This window comes from Caretta caretta, chromosome 1 (genome assembly GCF_965140235.1).
Source record: "Caretta caretta isolate rCarCar2 chromosome 1, rCarCar1.hap1, whole genome shotgun sequence".
Lineage (NCBI taxonomy): Eukaryota > Metazoa > Chordata > Testudines > Cheloniidae > Caretta > Caretta caretta.
In genome coordinates, this window is record NC_134206.1 from 214,416,417 (window position 1) to 214,438,045 (window position 21,629).

Genomic DNA, 21,629 nt, shown 5'->3' on the forward strand with positions numbered 1-21,629 from the left:
CCTGCCCTGAGCCCCCTGCCACACCCTGCATCCCAACCCCCACCACACCCCAAACCCCTCCTGCACCCCAAACTCCTGCCCTGAGCCACCTGCCGCACCCCAAACCCCTCCTGGGAATGGGAGCTGGGAAGGGGTGGGAAGAGGCGGGGCCTCATGGAAGGGGTGGAGTGGGGCGGGGCCGAGGCAGAGGGGGGGCAGGGTGCCAGTGATGCAGCCCTCAGGCCAATGTATTAATCCTCATGTGGCCCTCGTGGTCATTTGAGTTTGAGACCCCTGGTCAAGTGGGACTGTGTCAAAAGCCTTACTAAAATCAAGACATTTCACATCTATTTCTTCCCCCCATACGCTAGGCCAGTGGTTCTCAAACTTTTTTTTTTCGCAAACCACTTGAAAATTTCTGAGGGTCTCAGCAGACCACTTAATGATCTTTCCAAATGTTAATTGTACAGGTAGCTAACTATTGTAAAGTGCTTTGGATAAATGCACTATATAAAAAAACCTTAACAATAATTAATGTTTTTTTGTTCTAGAAATAAAAGCACACAACTCATATTTTAATATCATTAGTCTTACCTTTCTAATGCGATGGATGTACCCTCTCTGCCCCGCCACAGCAGCCCCCAAGCTGGAGCTGAGAAGGGGGGGCGGGGTCTCTCCCTCTCTCCCCCACCGCAGCAGCCCCCCGAGCTGGGCTGGGAAGCGGGGGGGTCTCTCCCCCACCATAGTAGCTACAGAGCAGAGGCTGGGAAGAAGGGGCATCTCCCCCTGGCAGCCGCAGCCCTGGAGCTGGGGAAAGTCACCTCTTTCTCTGGCCATCGCAGCCCTAGACGTCCCAAATTCCCCCCACCCCCTCTTCTCACCCCACTGCCCCTCCCACCTATTCCCCCCAAGGCCACTACCTCACCTTACAGGTGCATCTTCTCCAGGGTCCAGGCACTTAATTGAAGCCAAGCCTGCGCGGCTCCACTAATTAGTAGGGGGCCCTTCATTCTCTCATGTTTGACCACCCAGGCGCGCACCTTAGAGAGAACTATCTGCGGACCACCTGAATGGAGTTCGTGGACTACTAGCGGTCCATGGACCACAGTGTGAGAACCTCTGCACTAGGCCAATAACCCTGTCAGAGAAGGAAAATAGGCTGGTTTGGCATGATTTGTTCTTGACAAATCCACCCTGGCTATTCCTTATAACCCTATTATCATCTAGGTCAGGGGTGGGCAAACTTTTTGGCCCAAGGGCCACATCGGGGTTGCGGAACGGTATGGAGGGCGGGGTAGGGAAGTCTGTGCCTCCCCAAACAGCCTGGCGCCCGCCCCCTCACACTTCCTTCCCCCTGACTGCCCCCCTCAGACCCCCGACCCATCCAACCCCCCCTGCTCCTTGTCCCCTGCCTGCCCCAACCTGGGACCCCCAGCCCCTAACCATCCGCCCGAGACCCCACCCCCTATCCAATCCCTCTGCTCCCTGTCCCATGACTGCCCCACCCCCTATCCCACACCCCCGCCCCCTGACAGGGCTCCCAGGACCCCCGACCCATCCAAACACGCCCCACTTCTTGTCCCCTGACCACCCCCCTTCCAGGACCCCCGTCCCTAACTGCCCCACCAGGAATCCCCCCATCCAACCCCCCGCTCCCAGGACCCCCCATCCCCCTGGGACCCCACCCCCTATCTAACCCTCCCTGTATCCTGACCATCCCCCTCCCCAAACCTCTGCCCCATCCAACAGCCCCCTGTCCCCTGACTGCCCCCCAGGACCTCCTGCCCCTTATCCAACCCCACCCCACCCCCCCGCCCCCTTACCAAGCTGCTCAGAGCAGCAGGACAGGTTTTTTGGAAAGCCTGGGAGGTGGGCGGGTGCAAGCTGTGCTGCCCGCATGGCAGCACCTCTACAGAGGAGGGGGAGTAGCAGGGGAGGAGCCAGGGGCTAGACTCCCCGGCCGGGAGCTCAGGGGCCGGGCAGGATGGTCCCATGGGCCGGATGTGGACCGCAGGCCGTAGTTTGCCTACCTCTGATCTAGGTGTTTACAAATTAATTGTTTAATAATTTCTTCCATTTCTTGTCAGGTATTCAAGTTAGGCTGACTGGTCTATAATTCTCCAAGTCCTCTTTGTTCACCTTTTTGAAAATAGGTACTATGTTTGTCCTTCCCCAGTTCTCTGGGACCTCACCCTTCCACCATGAATTCTCCAAGATAATTGCTAATGATTGAGATTGCTTCGGCTAATTCTATAAATGCCCTAGGATGAATTTCTTCAGGCCCTGCCATCTAACTTATCTAAATATTCTTTAACCTGTTCTTTCCCTATTTTGGTTTGCACTACTTCTTCCTTGTTGTTAAAATTAATTGTGTTGAGTATCTGGTCACTATTAACTTTTTTATTGAAGACTGAAGCAAAATAAGCATTAAACACTTCAGCCTTCTTGATGTCATCAGTTATTAGCTCTCCTTGCCTGCTAAGAAGACATACACTTTCTTTTGCTCCTAATGTCTTTAAAGAACCTCTTCTTCTTGCCTTTTATGTCCTCTGCTAGGTGTAACTCATATTTTGCCTTAGCCTTTCTGATTTTGTCTCTACACGCTTGTGCTATTCTTTTGTACTCCTCCTTAGCAATTAGTCCATGTTTCCACAGGTTATGTCTGTTTGAACACACAGGTCTGGGCAAGTTGGAATTTTCAGCCCATTGTAAACCCACCACTTAACCGTCAGTGTTCCATGTACAAGCACATGGCTTTCAGAGAGTGCACTGTTTCCAAAATATCAGGCATCTTCCCCTTCTCCCTGGCCAACCCTCTTATTCTCCCCCCTGAGCTGTGCGTGTCTGAATGAGTAATCATTAGATCACAGTCACATCCAATCCCAATTTCCTTTGCAGTCGAGCTTTGAGCTCAGAATGCACCGAAGCCTAGAGCCCTGGAAGTTTGAAACTGGAGATTCTAAGAGGTTGGATACCAAGCTGCTATTTGTTTCAGGAGCTGGTCTCCAAGCATAAGCGCCAATTCCATGGGTGCTCTGGGGCTGGAGCTCCCACAGGAAAAAAATGTTGAGTGCTGAGCACCCACCAGCAACCCCCACATCAGCTCCTCCCCCTCCCCCAGCGCCACCCACCTTCCAGCATCCCCGCTGATCAGCCCCTCCCCCCTGCCTACTGTGGATCAGCTGTTCCACAGCATGTAGGAGGTGCTGAGGGGGAGGAGTAAGGGTGGGCCACACTCAGGGAGGGGGAGGAATGGGGCAGGAAGAGGCGGGGGGCAGGAAGGGGCAGGGATGAAGTGGGAGTGGGACCTGGGACAAAGCTGGGGGTCGAACAACCCCCGGTACATTAGAAAGTCGGCGCCTCTGTCTTCAAGCACCTCTCAGGTGGTGTATATCTGGGAAAGAGGAGTCTTTTCCCCAGGTCTCCAAGTGGCTCCCAGCTGACTTTGTAGAGGCATAGGTGCATTTCCTGCAAACACAGCACCAATGCCTCCATTAAGTGCATGCTTCTTTAAGAGCAGATGTAGTAAGAGTGTATTTAAAAGAGTACACAATTTGTGAAGGTACAGGAACATTGGTTGTAAGCACTGTATGTGTGCAGCTGGGAAGACAGCACTGGTGCATTTTTTTAAAAAAAATTATAAACATATAGTGCATTTCAACTCTGAAAAGTGATATTGTGCAAATGGCCTCTGACTCAGCAGACCTGTTCCTTATGCATATTCAGAGCCAGAGAGGCTGATTTTAGTGTTTAAAATGAGATTTTCCTGTTTTTTTACTTCTGCTCACCCTAGAGAGAGAGGGTGCTGGACTTCTGTGGATAAGGCACAAGAAAAGATGATGTACTTACTAAGCTCTAAAAAGTTACACCTGTGCACAGTCACTGAAGGTCACGAGATTGCACAGGTGTTAATGAGAGCAAATATGAAGGCATTGGGGTGACACAGATGTAACTATGCAAAAGTTCTGTTAGTAGTAATGAGGTGAGAGTTGGAAAAAGCCCGGCTTGACTTTCAGACATGAGCTGAGTTTGTGGGACTGGCAGTTAGCAAACCAATCTTTAAAATACGTGATTGCTGTAAGATGATACAAAGCTTTCTGACAAAACAGAGCAAGAGGATTTTCTTTTTTATAATGGTAAGAACAATAGTACTATGACATTTAAGCAGGAGGAGAAGGAAAAAAGAGAGAAAGATGGGGTGAGTGGCAAGGAAAAGATAAATAAGAACAAAGTACAGAGGTTAAATTCATCAACTCCCTCCTAGGTTTTCTTTTAGGTGAGCTTTCCACTTTGCATATTTTTTTTGTTTGTTTTTCTGTAAAATCTGTTTACATGTAAGCTGAGCACATTTGTTCTGGAATTGCTGATGGATGATAAACATGGAGCCCCATGATGCCATTTCTACACAAGCTTTGCAAAGCAGAATTGCACTGTAAGGCAGCAGCTAAAAATCACAAAAAGACAAGCAATGAAACAAGTTAAGGTTCCCTCAAGCAACATTAACTTTGCAACACTGATTATATGTAATATATTTTATTTCTGTTTCTTCTGCATGTGTTTGTTATTGTTTGTGTTAAATATACATTATAAAATATGCACATAGCCAAGCTATTTGTGCTGGGGGAACTTTAAAATCAGTCAGGAGAAGCAAAAGTTAACTCCACCACCATAACTGTCATTAATAGTGTTTTTGTTTTGAAACAATAAAAGGGCAGGGAGGGGTGTTATGGGTGCATTCCCCTGCTCTCCCAAGGGGTTGGAGAGGGAAAATGGTGGAGTGCACATATAGAGGGGATGCATGTCTCAACAGGAGCAGATGGAAGCATGCATGATGAAGATGAGCATCTCAGGGGAGAAGACATGTAGAGGGGCAGGAGATGCACCTGCAAGAGTCAGTCACATTGCTCAGAGAAGGGAAAGATGTGTGTGTCTTGGGGGGAGGGGAACATACATGATGGGCATAAGGAAGATGAGCATTCATGGGTTGAGGGAGCAGCAGTGTCAGGTTTACAGTGGCTCCATGGAGCTGGGCCCATGCTGAGGGGCCCTGGCCTACTCAACTTGCACTGCGCCCCAAGACCCTGCTGGCTCCCCCCGCCCACCACTTGCTCCTCCTGACCTGCCTGCCAGCTGGCCGAGGGCTCCTCTCCACCCCCTGGCCCCACCCCCTGCTCCTCTCAGCCCCCTGGCCCAATCCCAGTGCACCTCTGGCTCTGGGCAGTCTCTGCTTCCCATTACCTGTGGGGCCCCACCTGTCTCCCTGAAGCTGAGCGCCTGGGACTGGTGCAGAAGCCTGGTCAGCCTCAGCCAGGTAGGGGAAGACAGTGCGGAGAGCTTGGCTGGGCAAGTGCATCTTGAGGGACCCTGGCCAGAACAGGCCCCTGGCTGATCGCGCCACTCCCGAGGGGCCGGAGCGATTCCTCGCTCTGGGACCAGCCTTGGCTGTGCTGCCGGCTCAGCCCGGCAGAGACAGTTGCCTCCCAGCAGGGCCACTGAGTGCAGCCAGGAGGCAGGGCTTAGGGGAGTGGGTCTGTGGGAAGTATGGGGAGTATGGGGGGGGGTGCTGGGCTGTGAAGGGGCGGGGATGATCGCTGTGTGTTGGGGCACTAGGGAGGGTTCTGTAGGGGGTGCTGGGCAGTTGTGGTGGGGCTGTGGGCAGGGGTGGTGTTGCGCAGGACACTGCATTTGTGGAAGGGTCTGCGGGGAGAGCTGGGCATAGTGGGTCCAGGGGGGCTCTGGCCAAAGGGAGTTGGGGGGGTGTTGGGCAGGGGAGGCTGTGTGGTGTGGCATGGGCCTGCCCCCGAGGGCAAGGGGCATGCTGGCAGCACACAGCCGGGCAGGCCACTGTGCGTCTGGCAACTAAATAGTGCCCTCACATTGGGCGGAGCAGGGCTGCCCCTGCCATGCCATGCCCCATTGCCTCTGGCTGGCCCCTCGCTCTGGGGTCTGACCTCCCCATCACCATGCTCCATTGCTTCCATGGGGGCCCACAAATATGTTTGGCGCCAGGCCCACAAAAGGTTAATCCGGCCCTGGGGAGCAGCTATCTTTGTTATGGGCATATACAGCAGCTTGTGGGACAGTGACACACACTGGGGGTGAGCATGTGTCTCTTTGAGGTCACCAACTGCCTTTCCCCCCAAATATTTACACCTTATCATCAGCATGTGTTCAAGTAAAAGGCAGGGAGGTGAAGACTGTAGCAGGCTTGGGAGAAAGGAGAGAAATGATCCCTCCTTGCCAAATACAGCCTCCACCAGCTCAAGCTGTTCTCGCTAAAATAACAGTTTGGAAGAGCTGAGGAGCTCAGCATACAGCAGGGAAACTACTGTCCCTTTCTCCGGGCTTCTCTACACTACAGCAGCACAGCTGAGGTGCTGCAGCTGTGCCACTGTAGGGCCACAGCATAGACACTTGCTACAGCAACAGAAGGAGTTTTTCCATCACTGTAGTTAATCCACCCCCTCGGGAGGTGGTAGCTAGGTTGAGGGAAAAATTCTTCCATCAACTTAGCAGGTCTATACTGGGACTTAAATTAGCTTAACTACGTCTCTCAGTGAACAACTAGTTCAACCTATCTTTTAGGTGCAGACCAGGCCTACATTGCTCCAGCACTCAGAGCAAAGAGGCAACAGCCCCTCTTGATAAGGCTCCACTGCTCAGAGTGAGGAGACGATATTTTACTCAGTATTAAGGCACCTCACACACATACAGTCCTGGGCACGCCATTGCCAGAAAGATGGTGACAAACTGGAAGGAATTCAGAGAACAGTAAGCAAAATGATTACGGGGCTGGAGAGAGGGATTGATTTGTGAGGAGAGATTAACAAATCTAACCCGGCTAAAGGAGTATGGGTGGTGGGGGAACAGGGACAGGGATATAACTGCCTGCAGGTATCTGAGGGCTGCCAACACACAGAGGAATTGTTTAGGGAGATGCAAGGGGTTGAAACTATGGGATGAATTTTAAGCCAGGGTGATATTTTCAGGCGGGAGCTCAGGAAACATGTAAGAGCAAAGACTGAGTAGACTGTGGAATAGTTTCCCCAAGGGAAGCCTCAGCAGGAGAATAGATAGGAGAGTACAATCCTGCAGTGGCAGTGGGGGAGGGGGAGGAGAGGGAGATGGATTAGCTATGTTCTAACAGAGCTTTCCAGATCTAGTTTCTAGGATTCTGATAAGGACCCCACTACAGTAGGAGGGAGGGAGCGCCCCCTTTCTTCCCAGCTGAGGTGGCAACCCTGCTTGGATACGGGGAGAAGAGGCAGTGCCAGGCTAAGCAGCAGCAGGAGACATGGCTGGAGGCAACTCCCCCATCAGCACTGCCTTCTGCTTTAGTAATCCAGTTTGCTATTTGCATTTGGTTTCTCCCTCCCCACCCCCAGCAGAATAATTAAGGAGTAATAGGGCTATTGAGGGAGTCCCCTCTTGGGGCACTCTTTCCCTCACTATCTTTCATCTTCTGTCCACGTAGCTGGGGGAGAGGGCAAGAGAGCTCCTCCTCAACCAAGGGACAGGGGTATAGGAGGTGAGACTTTGAATGAAGTTAGATCATCTCACTGGGACCATAGAGTAAATGTTAGGTTAACTGTCACAACCCACAACATTCACACAGATTTTGTCAGTTGAGTATATTAATTTCCACCATCCCCAGGAAGTAGGTTAATTTTAACCCCTACCCTGCCCCTCCTTCCCCCACAAACACATATATACCCTGCATGCCCCACTGCAGGCACATTAAACAACCTACACGCAAGGGCCAAAGGCATTCCTTTGTAATTCCATCAACCTCAGCAGAGTTACACCAAGGGTAAACCTACTCCACACATTTCTCCGTTTCAGGAAAAGAAAAGGCATCATTTAGCAGATGCTCTTGAAAGAGCTACAGAGAGGAAAAATAGCCAGAAACAAGCAAACTGAAAGCCATGCATGTGGGAGAAATATCTGCTTGTGCTTGTAATATCCATGAGCCCAGCTGTGCAGTAGCAAAACCATGACCTGATTTCATACAGCTCATCTCTCCCGTCTCTGCTTCCATATAGCATCTGACAGAAGAAGGAAGCCTGGACACCCGCTTCCAGCCCCACTAACACAGGTTTTTAAACAGCACAAACCCCCTTTCCCATAAAAAAGGAGTTGGAATGTCACTCAGAAAAAGTACCTGGTTTGTTTCTGTTTCTCCCCTAGGATCTCACAACAGAGAACTGAGGATGTCCTGGATGATGGCTCCCTCTCAGATCTCTTCTGATGGGATCACAAAGTCTTTACTCTATGATCTCGCTCTCTCCTGTGTTCTCCCTTCTGCTGGTATACGATGATATCTCTTTCTCCCTCTCTCTTTCTCTGCAGTCTATTCTGCAGGGATCCTAATAATATTTCTCTTTACTTTGATCTTTCTAGGGTCATTCAGGAAGCTTTCTCAGGGATCTTTTCTGCTAGAATTATGCCAATCTCATAGCATCAGAAAAGTTAAAACACAAAGAATGTAGGTTTCATCTAGTCCATCTCCTTGGGGCCAGTGCAGGACTGTTACTTACTGTACATTGACTAGTGCTTTGTCTTCTCAGGCTTGTTGATCGCTTTCTGCCTGCCTCTCTCTGTTACTGGGATTGATTTTTTCATAGGATCTCTTGCTTGGGAGACTCCTCTCATGGGGGTCTCTTTCTTGCTAGGCTCTCACTCCCTCTTGCTGGGACCTTTCTCCCGATCTCTTTCTTCTTCTAATCTCTTCTTGGAATTTCCCTCGTGCTGGGATCTCTCGCTCTCCCTTGATTTGGGATCTCTTTCTCTCCCTTGTTCTCGCTCTTCCCCAGGGTGGGATCTCTAGGTCTCCCTTGCTCGGATTTCTCCCAGTATCGCTCTCCCTTGAGCTGCCTGTCTCCCTCGAGGGGATCTCTCTCCCTTCAGCCCCCTGCTCCTCCTCTCCCCCTGCAGAGGCCCGGCTCAGCTCCCGAGGTTCAGTGCAATGCGCAGGGAGCTCTGTATGGCTGCAGGACCCCCCCGCCCCGGAGCAGCAGCTCCCGCTACTGCTGCAGCCGCTGCTTCCCCCACCAGATCCCCAATCCCAGCCGCCGCGGCTCCTTCCCTCTCCACTCCACCGGCAGCATTTCTCGAGCTGCCGGAGGCGGGGCTCCGCGCGGGGGCCAGTCCCCCACTCAGACTCCCTTGTCCCTGCGGCTCCCCTCTGCCTGTGGGGTGGGGCGGGGGCGGAGCTCTACGCTGGGGCCGTCTCCTTTCTCCTCACGCTCCGCCCAGCGCCTCCAGGGCAGGCTGGGGTCCCTCGTCCTTCCAGTGCCCGGGACTCAGCGCTCCGGGCTGGGGCTCCCCTCTGCCTGGGGGGTGGAGTCAGAGCTGCTGCAGGCTGGGTCCTGCCGCACAGCTCTGCCCTGGGCATCTCTCTCGCGTGTCACCGAGGCCTAGGTGCTCCCGTGAGCTGGGCGCCGAGAAGTGCTGCAGCTCACTGCAAAACCTCCACCCAGTTCGGTGCCCCAGCTCTGCCCAGAAACGCCCAGAGGGAGCCCAGCTCCCAGCGCAAGCGAGGTCCCCCACGGGACACTGTCCCCTCCCCTGACAGGGGCTGGTCCGCGGAGGTGTGGGATCAAGAGGGGGGCGGAGCTCAAGAGCTGCACATGCTGCTCCGGCAAAGCAAAGTAGGTTGTTCAGAAAAGTGACAGCCGTGACCCACAGCTCCCAGCAGAATTTGCCCTGGGGGGGGGGGGAGAGATAAGAAATTTCCAGCCCCTTGGGCTCTACACCATGGCCACACCAAACTTTGTGGTGCCTGTTGTGGGTACCAGGAAAATGGAAGACACAGCGCAAGGCACTCCCCTTAGCCAGGGGCTGTGCCAGCAAACCCAGGCCACAACTGAGTACTTGGGACAACAAATGGAAAAACAGGGACAGTGAAGGTCTTTGGCAAAAATCAAGTAGCCAAAAGGGGACAGCACCCACTGCTCCTCAAAGGTTTCTAAGGAGCCAGTGAACACTGCAGGGAACGAAAATGGGCCCCACACCTATTGAGTTCCTGGGGAAAAGGGTGGGCCCAAGCCAGGCTACATCTAAAGATCCCTCCCCCAGCCAAAGAGGAGGAGCAACTGAACCCACTGCTCAAGTATAAAGAAAAGGAGTACTTGTGGCACCTTAGAGACTAACCAATTTATTTGAGCATGAGCTTTCGTGAGCTACAGCTCACTTCATCAGATGTTTACCGTGGAAACTGCAGCAGACTTTATATACACACAGAGAATATGAAACAATACCTCCTCCCACCCCACTGTCCTGCTGGTAATAGCTTATCTAAGCTATCTTATCTTACCAGCAGGACAGTGGGGTGGGAGGAGGTATTGTTTCATATTCTCTGTGTGTATATAAAGTCTGCTGCAGTTTCCACGGTATACATCTGATGAAGTGAGCTGTAGCTCACGAAAGCTCATGCTCAAATAAATTGGTTAGTCTCTAAGGTGCCACAAGTACTCCTTTTCTTTTTGCGAATACAGACTAACACGGCTGTTCCTCTGAAACCTGCTCAAGTATAGTAAATTTGGGGGACAACAAATGAAAAAAACAGGGATGGTAGTGAGCATCATTGGTTCAAAAGCAGGGAGCCCCAGACAGCACCCACTGCTCCTCGAAGGCACCCAGGGAGCCAGAGGAGATGACCTAGATGAACTCTGCCTGGAGATGTGACTTCAAGAAGGAGCAGAAATAGGCCTCACAGTTGCAGAGCAACCCCTTCAACCCCATCCAACTTCCTCCTTCTGACATGATGGATGGCCATCATGGCCAGTGCCAGGAAGAGGCTGTTGAGGAGATCCTGCAACTTTGTGAGGCCACAGATGGAGTGTGAGGATCAGGAAGTGCAAGAAAAGTGCAGCCAGAACTTCTATAAGAGCTTCTGTAGGAGCTGGAATCGGGCCTGCAACCTGATGCAACCTATATAGATGTGTGCCAGGATCTCTTTCTTGCTGCAGAAAGGACAGGTGTCTGGGGAGTTTGTAAACTGTGCCAGGTAGACACCTGTGCTTATGGCTTCATGAAGGAGCCACCAGCTAATATCACCTGTGAACCATGGGACCAGAGTGTAATACAGACTGGCCCAGTGGGGCTCTTCACCCTCATTAAGTGGCAACAGGTCCAACCACGTGGTGTTGGGGTGTGGCACAAGGGTGAGGAACTGGATGGTATGAAGCATGAGCACATACAGATGGTTCCTGGGTGCTGTTCAGAGGCAGACAAGCTGGATGGCATTCAGCTGACTTAATTTGCACATCGGGGCAGCCAGGGAGGCTCGCGGGGCAGAGACCAGATGATGAGTTCCAGAGGCACCCACTGGCAGCCCCCCTATCAGAATCTTCCCCTTCCCCCAGTGCCTCCTGCCCGCCAGCGGGCCCTGCAAATCAGCACTTCCCCCACCCTCCCAGCGTCTCCCGCCTGCCACAAACAGCTGTTTTGTGGCATCAGGAGGCATAGGGGAGGTGAAGGGGGAGAAGTGAGGGCGCAGCGTGCCAGGGGAAGGGGGCAGAACTGGGCATGGAAGAGGCGGGGCAGAGCGGGAGTGGGAAGGAGCAGGGTGGGGGTGGGGCACTGGGGAAAGGGGTGGAGTGGGGGCAGGGCCAGGGCGGAGCCAGGGTGAGCACCCCCCGGCAGATTAGAAACTGGGCCTATGTTAGTGGAAAGGGGTAGAACTTGGAGGTGCCTCCTCCTAAAGCCCAGGTGACAGCTATTGAAGGGGAATCTTCCTTTGCTGCTAGCAGTGTAAGGCCTATGACACACAGTTAAGCAGTTATGATTCCCTCCAGAACGAGGCACAGCTATAAACATACACACACACACCCCACCACAATACATATGATTCAGTGGCTATTTTAAAAAGGGTCCATCTGCAGACATGGCCACAGGTCTGACTGTAAGGTACTCTAAAAAGTTTTCTGCACTTTTCCACACACAGTGGCCCTTCCTGCAGATTATGCTTTAAGTGTAGCAGTGCACAGTTGTCTACACCTTTCCCAAAAGCATAGCCGGTTTCTTAATCCCCTCAGTGGGATCCCCTTAATCCCCACAGCCCCTGATTACTACAAGCCTTTTCCCCCCTCCTTATGACTAGATGGATACATATTAATTAGGGTCCTAATCCTGAGAGATGCAGAGCACCTGCTGAGCTCTTGCAGCTGCTATTAACTTCAGTGGAAATTTTAGGTACTCAGCCCTTCTTAGCACCAGGCCCTTACTCAGCTCAGTTCTGTAGTAAATTTTTTCACGTCTTTCCCTTTTCTGCCCCTTTTAACTACAAAGGGGAGCATCTGGCCCATAGAGAGGAGCAGCAAGACTCTACCACTCCATTGTGGGTGGAGAAGAGAAGAAGTAGCTGCTTTGTTGGATGGGTATGGGAATACTTTCTCCCTGCTGAGCTAATGGAACAGTCCCCCTCCCCGCTCTGTCCTCCTCCTCCTCCAGTGAAAGCCAAGGCTGAAAGAGGGGCTGCTCTGAATGAAGAAGTTTGGGCAAAGTTCCTGTGTCACAGACACATACACGCATATGCAACATCCAGACCTGCTGTTTCAAATCTCTCTTGCTGGTGGGCTGGGGGTGGAGACTCCCTTAGTTGGGATTTATTTCAAGGTGGTGTTTAAATTCTCTCCCTCCACTGGATTCTGCTGTGAGTGCAGTTCAAGGGGGCTTTTAAAATATTTTCCACCTTCTGAAATCTCCCCTCTTCCCCAAGTCAGACTGTCACATCTCAAGGCACAGCCCTGACATGCACATGGAGTGTTGCACCCATTCACAGCCATGACACAGAAACAAACGTATCTGACAGAAACATATACACAAATACACTCAGTCTCAGACCAGTGTGTATAGGCCTAATCCTGCTTACAATGAGGTCAGTGGCAAAGGTCTTACATGTAACAGAAGGATCGGACCCTATGTATTTGTGTGTAACATGCACAATGAAACAGATACACCAATTTACATATACACATTCATACTATAGACACACAGACTCACACGTAGTAAAGAGACACACAAATATGTACAGAGACACACAGACATCCTAATACATAAAACAAAAGAAAAAGGTGTGTTCTGAAAACAAAAGACTGAATAGCAAAGCATAATCCATTTTATAAATCCCCTCTCTGTGTGGAACATGTTGGGTCCTGAAGAGAAAAGAGCTGGAATGTGCAGGGCAGACCACACAAACCAGAGAGACAAAACCACCCATGAGAGAGACGCAAAGGAGGCCAGGAAGGGAGGGGTGAGTCAGACAAGGGGAATGGAGCTTCATAAGAGAAAGGGGAGGTGTGTTGGGAGAGGGAGACAGAGAGAACAAGACACACACAAAGAAAGAGAGAGAGAAAGAATGAGAGAGAGAGAACAAGTCTGAAAAAAAGAATGTGGGTGTAGAGGTAGAAGAGGGGGGTAGGTAGGAAGCCAATGAATGGGGTGGGAGGTAGGGGAAAGAATAGGAAGGGAACTATTTGTTACACACTGGGGGCCATATTTAGCCATCAGTCTCAAAGCAGAATTCCTAATTGATTTCAGTGGGGAGTTCTGCTTCAAAATCGTAGACTCATAGAAGATTAGGGTTGGAAGAGACCACAGGAGGTCATTTAGTCCAACCCCTGCTCAAAGCAGGACCAACCCCAACTAAATCATCCCAGCCAGGGCTTTGTTAAGCCGGGCCTTAAAAATCTCTAAGGATGGAGATTCCACCACCTCCCTAGGTAACGCATTCCAGTGCTTCACCACCTTTCAGAACATGGCTCCAGAAATCTAAATTAGCACATTTTCCTGATCCAGTTCTGAGAAAAATCCCACAAAAGCAGATAAATAGCTGTGAGTCAGCAACACTGGTTATCACATATTTCTAGTGCATTTCAAATATTTTGGCCTTGATTTTTGCCACTGATTATACCCATGGGATTAGTTAGGCTATATCTACACTACAGACCTTATAGGAGCACAGCTGTACCGCTGCATCTGCACCACTGTAAGGTCTCCTGTGTAGCCGCTCTATGCCAAAGGGAGAGAGCTCTCCCACCAGCATAATGAAACCACCCCCAACAAGCGGCAGTAGCTACATCAGCAGGAGAGCATCTTTCGCTGACACAGCTCTGTCCACACCGGCACTTTCGTCAGTGAAACTTATGTCGGTCAGGGTGTGTGTTTTTTTCACACCCTGACTGGCAAAAGTTTTGCTGACAAAAGTGCTAAAGTAGACAAAGCCTTCTTTTTCTCTCTGATACATAAGGGAGACCCCTAGCACAGAGAGTGGAGTCCTGGGGAGGATGAAAACCATTGAAGATCACAGATGAGATCTTGGGAAGGCGGTAGGTAGCCAGAAGAAGTGAGAGGATGAAAAGGTGAATACAAAGCCAGTGATGGTACTGGAGGATGAAATGTTCCTGCTTCCCAGAGAGGCACTGTGCAGTTTGCCTGCAGCATTCCACGCTGGCCAGTCGGCATCTATAGCTGGTGGCACTCAATACTGTCCAGTTATGTGCTTTGCTTTTCTAATCGCACCCTGAGTTGCAAGATTTTCCACCAGCAATGAGGCTTCTTCTGGGCTTTAGCCAAACCCTGTAGGGAGGGGGATGTTCCTGCTTCAGCACTGCTGTGGACTGACTCACCTCCTTGTTCTCTCTCAGCACTCATTAACTTCTTCTCGGAGTGTCAGGGTTGCTGTTGTGTCTTTTGCAACATGGGTCTCCATCCTGCAGGGAACAAACACAAACCAGACAGGGAAAAATCAGCACCCAGCAAAGAGGCATGTGTCTATCTTTATTATTGCTATTTATAATGTGTACCATGCCCAAAGGTGTGTGGGGACAGCCCTAGGGTTAGCTAGACAGGTCCCTGCCCATAGGAGCTTGAAGTCCATCTATCTTATATAGCTATCCACTTTCCATCAGTCTGCCTATCTGTTTTATTCAGTCCTATTGTTCCATCTATCTATTGGTCAAACTATATAGTCAAGGCATTTATAATACACTCAGCATCACAGTATTCCAGCCCCACTTCTCATATAAGTAATGCCCAGGAGGAATACCAGTCATTTAAGCTCTGGACCAGGATTTGAGGAAGACCCAAGCAGAGAGGCTGCCGCCTGTAGAATCCGTGCCGGGTTTTACAGCAGGCCTGGTTCCATGCTGGGACGGGGCATTTTTGGAAGTATTCAGTCAATTCCGTGCAGACCTTCAGCCCGTCTGGGCGTGTTCAATAACAGCTGCTGGCTCTTTACCTGAATGCCCAGACGTAGTGGATTAATTCAAAGCTCCCAGGAACACGAGACACCACAGGGATGCTGCAGCTGCAGAGGGAAAAGAGGGAATAACTTCTGTGAGTCCTACAGATCTGGCTCCCTAGCTCAGCTCAGGAACAGAAGAAACATGCAGCCCTGAGAAGTGGAGAGATGAATGTGTGTCCTGTACAGAGTAAACTTGACGATACATACATTTATCCATGTGGTCCCCTCCCCCAAGTGCCTAAGCCCCCTCCTTGTTACTTAACCCTCCTAAATTCCTCAAGATCCCCAAATTCCCTCTCAGTAGCTCAACCATCTGCAAGCCCCCTTTGCCCCCAACTCCTCCCTGTTGATGAACACATCTACATCCCCAAAATTTCCCCAACCCAACCTCCCCCTCCCAGCTATCAAACTGTCCAGTCCTCCCTCCAAATGAACTTACCCTCCTAGTGTCTATGAAATATGGAGTCCCCTCTAACAAACAGCCATCTCCCCGCATCATTTGCTGAACCTCCCCCTTAAAATGCCCTGCCTCCAAACACTCCTCACGGCAAATTAAATATGGCGATCCAATCCCACCTGCCAAACCCCTTCAAGTGCCCAGAACGCCCTCCATCTGTCAGTCAGTCAGCCCTGTTATCCCTGACAAATACTCAGATCCCCATTCTAATCTCACTCACCTCCTGAGTGTTCTCTCCATGAAATTATGTTGCACTCCTAAGGATTACATATCTGGCACCTCTTGGTCCTGCTAGATCTCTGAACACCTGGAGCCACTAAAGCCAGGTCTATACTATGGACTTTTGCCAGCATAACTGTGTCAGTCAGGGGAGTGAGGAGGGGTGATACCCGATCGAGAGCTGTTTTAGGAAAGCTGAGTCTTTGCCGATATATCTTATTTTGCTTGGGGGGCTGGAATAAACTATGCTGGCAAAACAATCTAAGCTGTGTCCACACAAGGAATCCTTTGCTGGTATAGTATACTGGTGTAGTTATACCAGCAAACAGCTACTAGGATAAAGCTGGCCTTAGACTCATGTAACCATTGCCAGCTACCCTGGTGCAGTCACTCACCTGAAGGGTGATTCCGGGCCACTGCTTCGTATTTCAAAGCGCTTCATTTTCTTTCACACACTAGTATATGAGCAAACAAGTCAGCAGTTGCCTGGAGGTGAGGAGAAGCCGCTTTCCCCCAGCCCCTGTGGATTTCCTCTGCCACTTGTGAATAATTCTAGAAAGGCCTGGAAACCACAGCTCCTCCTTGGAAGCTCTATAGGGAACAAGCACAATGTTTTTGGGGAGCTGAGGTGCATACATCTGAAGGGAATCACATGTGATGTCCCTCACTGCAGACAAGAGCTGGGACACTGTGGCAATGAATATGAAGGGATTCTTTATTAAGGCTACTGGACACACACAAATTCTATGGTTCTCTTTGGCTCTTAGGCTGACTAATGCAGCTTGTGCTGCCTAATCTCACAGCACAGGGTCTCTCTAACTAAGGATACATCTGCACTGCAATCAGAGCTCAATCGATTTAGTTTAACAAAGAGAAGGTTAAAGGGTGATTTGATCACAGTCTGTAAGTGCCTACATGGGGAATAAATATTAGTAATGGGCTCCTCAAGCAAATAGAGACGGTATAACATGATCCAATGGCTGGAAGTTGAAGCTAGACAAATTCAGACTGGAAACAAGGCATACATTTTTAATGGTGAGACTAAGTAATCATTGGAACAATTTACTACGGGTCATGGATGGATTCTCCATCACTGACAATTTTTAAATCAAGATTGGATGTTTTTCTAAAAGATCTGCTCTAGTAATTATTTCAGGGACAGGTTAGCCGTGTTAGTCTGTATCAGCAAAAACAACAAGGAGTCTTTATGGCACCTTAGAGACTAACAAATTTATTTGGGCATAAGCTTTTGTGGGCTACAACCCACTTCATCAGATGCATGGAGTGAAAAAGACAGTAAACAGAATATATATTCTAGCACAGAGGTCGGCAACCTATGGCACGTGTGCCAAAGATGGCACACAAGCCAATTTTTAATGGCATGCTGCTGCCTGCTGGGTCCCAGCTGCCAGCCCCGCTCAGCCTGCTGCCGAACCCAGGCCGGGACCCTGGCAGGTAGCAGCGTGCCATTAAAAATCCTGCCCGCCCTGGCCCTCTCTTCCCCTCCCCCCCCCCATGGGGGCAGGGTGAAGAAGCTTGGTCCTGCTGGCTGCTGCTGCAGGGCGGACAAGGTTCCCCGTCCCCCGCCTCTTCCCCCACCGTGCTGGGTTCCTGCCCCTCCTCCTCTCCCTCCCTGCCGCCCATCAGCTGATGGCCCTTGCGAGGGAGGGGGAGAATCGGAGCTGCAGCGCGCTCGCTGCTCTGGGGAGGAGGCGGAGACGGAGCCTTGCTGACGGGGGAGTGGAATCAGGGCATATAGTGGAATCCAGCCCCCTGCCGTGAGCTGCTCTGGGCAGGGGGCTGGGGGTGTGGGCTAGGGTCGCGGGGGTGCTCCCAGCCCCCTGCCCTGACCCCTGCACCCCCCCACACACACAGCCCTCTGCCCTGACCCCTGCATCCCCCATGACCCCAGCCTGACTCCAGCCCCCGCACATCCCATGCCCTGACTCCTGCACCCCCTCACATTCCCCCAGCCCCCTGCCCTGACTCCTGCACCCCCCACACCCCATGCCCTGATTCCTGTACTCTCCTCACATACCTCCAGCCCCCTGCCCTGACTCCTGCATCCCCTCACGACCCCAGCCCTGACTCCAGCCCCCCCACACAAACCCAGCCCCCCCACATCCCATGCCCTGACTCCTGCACCCCCTCACATTCCCCCAGCCCCCTTCCCTGACTCCTGCACCCCCCACACCCCATGCCCTGACTTCTGCACCCTCCTCACGTGCCCCCAGCCCTCTGCCCTGACTCCTGCACCCTCACACATACCCAGCCCCCCCCACACCCCATGCCCTGACTCTTGCACCCCCCACATTCCCACCCCCACCCTGAGCACCAAACGGGAGCTCCTGCATCCCCCACACATTCCCACTTGCACCCCTCGCACCAAATGGGAGCTGCCCAGGTAAGCACTCCACACCCAAACCTCCTGCCCCAACCCTAAGCCCCCTCCCTCATTCTAGCTCCTGGCCAGACCCGATACCCCAGCCCCTAGCCTGCTCCTTCACCCCCAGCCCTATGTCAGTGCACTTCCACCCTCAGCTCAGTGCAGAGAGAGAGAAAGAGAATGGGCTAGAACCAGGGAGAAGGTAGGTACCCACTCTATGTGGGCAGGGCCGGGATCCCAGACTGGCGTCCCGGCCGCCGGCCCCACTCAGCTCACTGCTGGTCTGGCGTCCCGGCCGCCGGCCCCGCTCAGCCTGCTGCCGGTCTGGGGTTCTGGCTGCCTGCCCCATGCCAGCCGGGATCCCGGCCGCAGGCCTTGCTCAGCCTACTGCCGGCCTAGGTGAATGGAACCCCAGGCTGGCAGCGGGCTAAGCGGGCTGGCGGCGTAAGGTCAGCATTTTAATTTAATTTTAAATGAAGCTCTTAAACATTTTGAAAACCTTGTTTACTTTACATACGACAATAGTTTAGTTATATAATATATAGACTTATAGAGAGAGACCCTCTAGAAAACGTTAATATGTATTACTGACACACAAAACCTTAAATTAAAATGAATAAATGAAGGCTTGGCACACCACTTCTGAAAGGTTGCCGACCCCTGTCCTAGCACATGAAAAGATGAGCGTTGCCTTACCAAGTGGGGGGTCAGTGCTAACGAGCCAATTCATTTAAGGTGGAAGTGGCCTATTCGCATCAGTTGACAAGAAGGAGTGAATACCAAGGGAAGGAAAATTACTTTTGTAGTGCTAATGAGGCCAATGCAATCAAGGTGGCCTATTTCTAACAGTTGACAAGAAGGTATGAGTATCAGCAGAGGGAAAATTACTTTTTGTAGTGACCCATCCACCCCCAGTCTTTATTCAGGCCTAATTTGATGGTGTCAAGTTTGCAAATTAATTCCACATCAGCCACACCATCAGGGGCTTGTTCACCTGCATATCTACCAATGAGATATATGCCATCATGTGCCAGCAATGCCCCTCTACCATGTGCATTGGCCAAACCGGACAGTCTTTGCGCAAAAGAATAAATGGACACAAATCAGACATCAAGAATTGTAACATTCAAAAACCAGTAGGAGAACACTTCAGTCTCCCTGGACACTCAATAACAGACTTAAAAGTGGCAGTTCTTCAACAAAAAAATTTCAAAAACAGACTCCAATGAGAAACTGCAGAACTGAAATTAATTTGCATACTGGACACCATCAAATTAGGCCTGAGTAAAGACTGGGAGTGGATGGGTCACTACAAAAAGTAATTTTCCCTCTGCTGACACTCACACCTTCTTGTCAGCTATTGGAAATGGGTCACCTTGATTGCATTGGCCTCATTAGCACTACAAAAGTAATTTCCCCTCCCTTGGTATTCACCCCTTCTTGTCAACTGTTGCGAATAGGCCACTTCCACCTTAATTAAATTGGCTCGTTAGCACTGACCCCCCACTTGGTAAGGCAACTCCCATCTTTTCATGTGCTAGAATATATATTCTGCTTACTGTCTTTTTCACTCCATGCATCTGATGAAGTGGGTTTTAGCCCATGAAAGCTTATGTCCAAATAAATTAGTTAGTCTCTAGGGGGCCACAAGGACTCCTTGTTATTTTGGGGAAGTTCTCTGACCTGTGTTATACAGGACATCAGACTAGATGATCACAAGGGTCCCTTTTGGCCTTGGAATCTATAAAAAATAGTGAGCTTTGATCTAGCTGGCTTGAATAAAAATATCAGTGAAGCCAGGGAACCACGGGTCTGGGTGTGCAATTCAGCAGGTAGCCCATGCTGCTGCCCATACCATCCAGGCTTCACTGCTATTGTTATTTGATCTATCTAGATCAAAGTTAGCTCATGTCTACAAGTGCTGCAGTTACACCTCCGATTGCAGGGTAGACATACCCTAAGCCGTCATGGAAGGCCTGCTGATTACACACCAGGGGTCACAATATGCGAAGATTGAAAACTCCCATAGAATAGGCAGGGCTCCCACGAAACCATCCTCCTCCAAGTGGATGTGGTGGTTTAAGCCCTTTCTCACTTTGTTGTGATTTGAACATGGGTCTCCAGAGGTGGGGAGTGCCAAGGTACTCCTCTGTGCATGTGCATGTGTTAGCATGCACACACATATGCACGCCCCCCTCTTCCTGAACATTTTATTCCGTAGAACAGTTTTTACGCACGCTGTATTCAAAAACCCTTTACGGAGATAGATAATAGTGGAGAGGAGGAGAGACAGTCAGAGACAAGGAATAGAAAGATACATTTTCAGCGAAGATATGAACCGAGACCGAGGGATAAGAAAGTTGCGAGAGATAGTTCAAAAGCTGTAGAGGAGAAGGATTTATTACCAACAAAGATAGGGAGAGACAGCTAGGAGGCCAGTAGTAGAAGAGCAGAGAAGACAGCTGAGGTGAATAAAGAAAGAGAGGATCTGTGAAATAGCTTGGAACAAGTCAAGTAAGGGGTTGGGAGAGGGACAGCAATTTTGAACTGGATCCTTAAATGACAGGGAGCCAGTGCAGGTATTTGGCAATGGGCTGAGCCTGCCTTTTTTGAACATATGAAGAGTCAGGCAGCAGCTTTCTGCATCTGTCTGAGTCTGGAGAGCCGAGACTCAGGGACACAAGAGAGAAAGGAGCTGCGATGGCCTAGGTGAGAGGAGATGATGGAGGAAAAGTTTGATTTAATGGGGATTCTAGTGCTTCTCCAGGTCTTTCATGGGGATTTTGACATTCTTCTCATTTGAGGTGTATGTGTATGTGTGTGAGTATAGCACAAAATATGGAATTACATCTTTTCGTTCAAGAACCACATGTGTTCCGCCCAGAAAACACCTTGCATTTCTGTAGCACAGCAGTGACACTCAGTGGACAGATTTGTTATTAGAGAGACAAGGTGGGTGAGGTAATATCTTTTACTGGCTACACAAAGCTCATCTCCAGGTCTTTTCAGCTCTGTGTAGCTCAAAAGCTTGTCTCTTTCACCAACAGCAGTTGGTCCAATAAAAGATATTATCTCACCCCCACTTGTCTCTCTAATATCCTGGGACTGTCATGGCTACATCAACACTACAAACAACAGTGGAAGATTTGTTATTGGTAGTTGATGAAGGCTATTTCAAGTATTATAGCCTTTGCATTCAAAGATGCAAAAGCACTTAAAAATCTATATATACAGGAATTGTTATTCCCACCACTGAAATGCAGCCACCTCTAGATGGAGTATGCCAACTGTTTAACAGAAGAATAGGCAGAAAAATGCCACACACACACAAAAATTGCAAA

At 50.6% G+C, this 21,629-nt stretch overlaps 1 protein-coding gene across 2 annotated transcripts in view; it reads right to left on the bottom strand.

The window, feature by feature from the left end:
- LOC125623041 (ephrin type-B receptor 5) overlaps positions 1-9,510 on the bottom strand; it is a 131,902-nt gene extending 122,392 nt beyond the window's left edge. Inside the window, exon 1 of one of the 2 annotated variants that reach the window (XM_048821883.2) lies at positions 8,141-9,475. The gene's annotated coding sequence lies outside the window, so the exon portion shown is untranslated. Of the gene's footprint in view, positions 1-8,140 lie in introns of both variants that reach the window. The other variant, XM_048821890.2, reaches the window with a different exon arrangement.
- Positions 9,511-21,629: the final 12,119 nt, after the last annotated feature.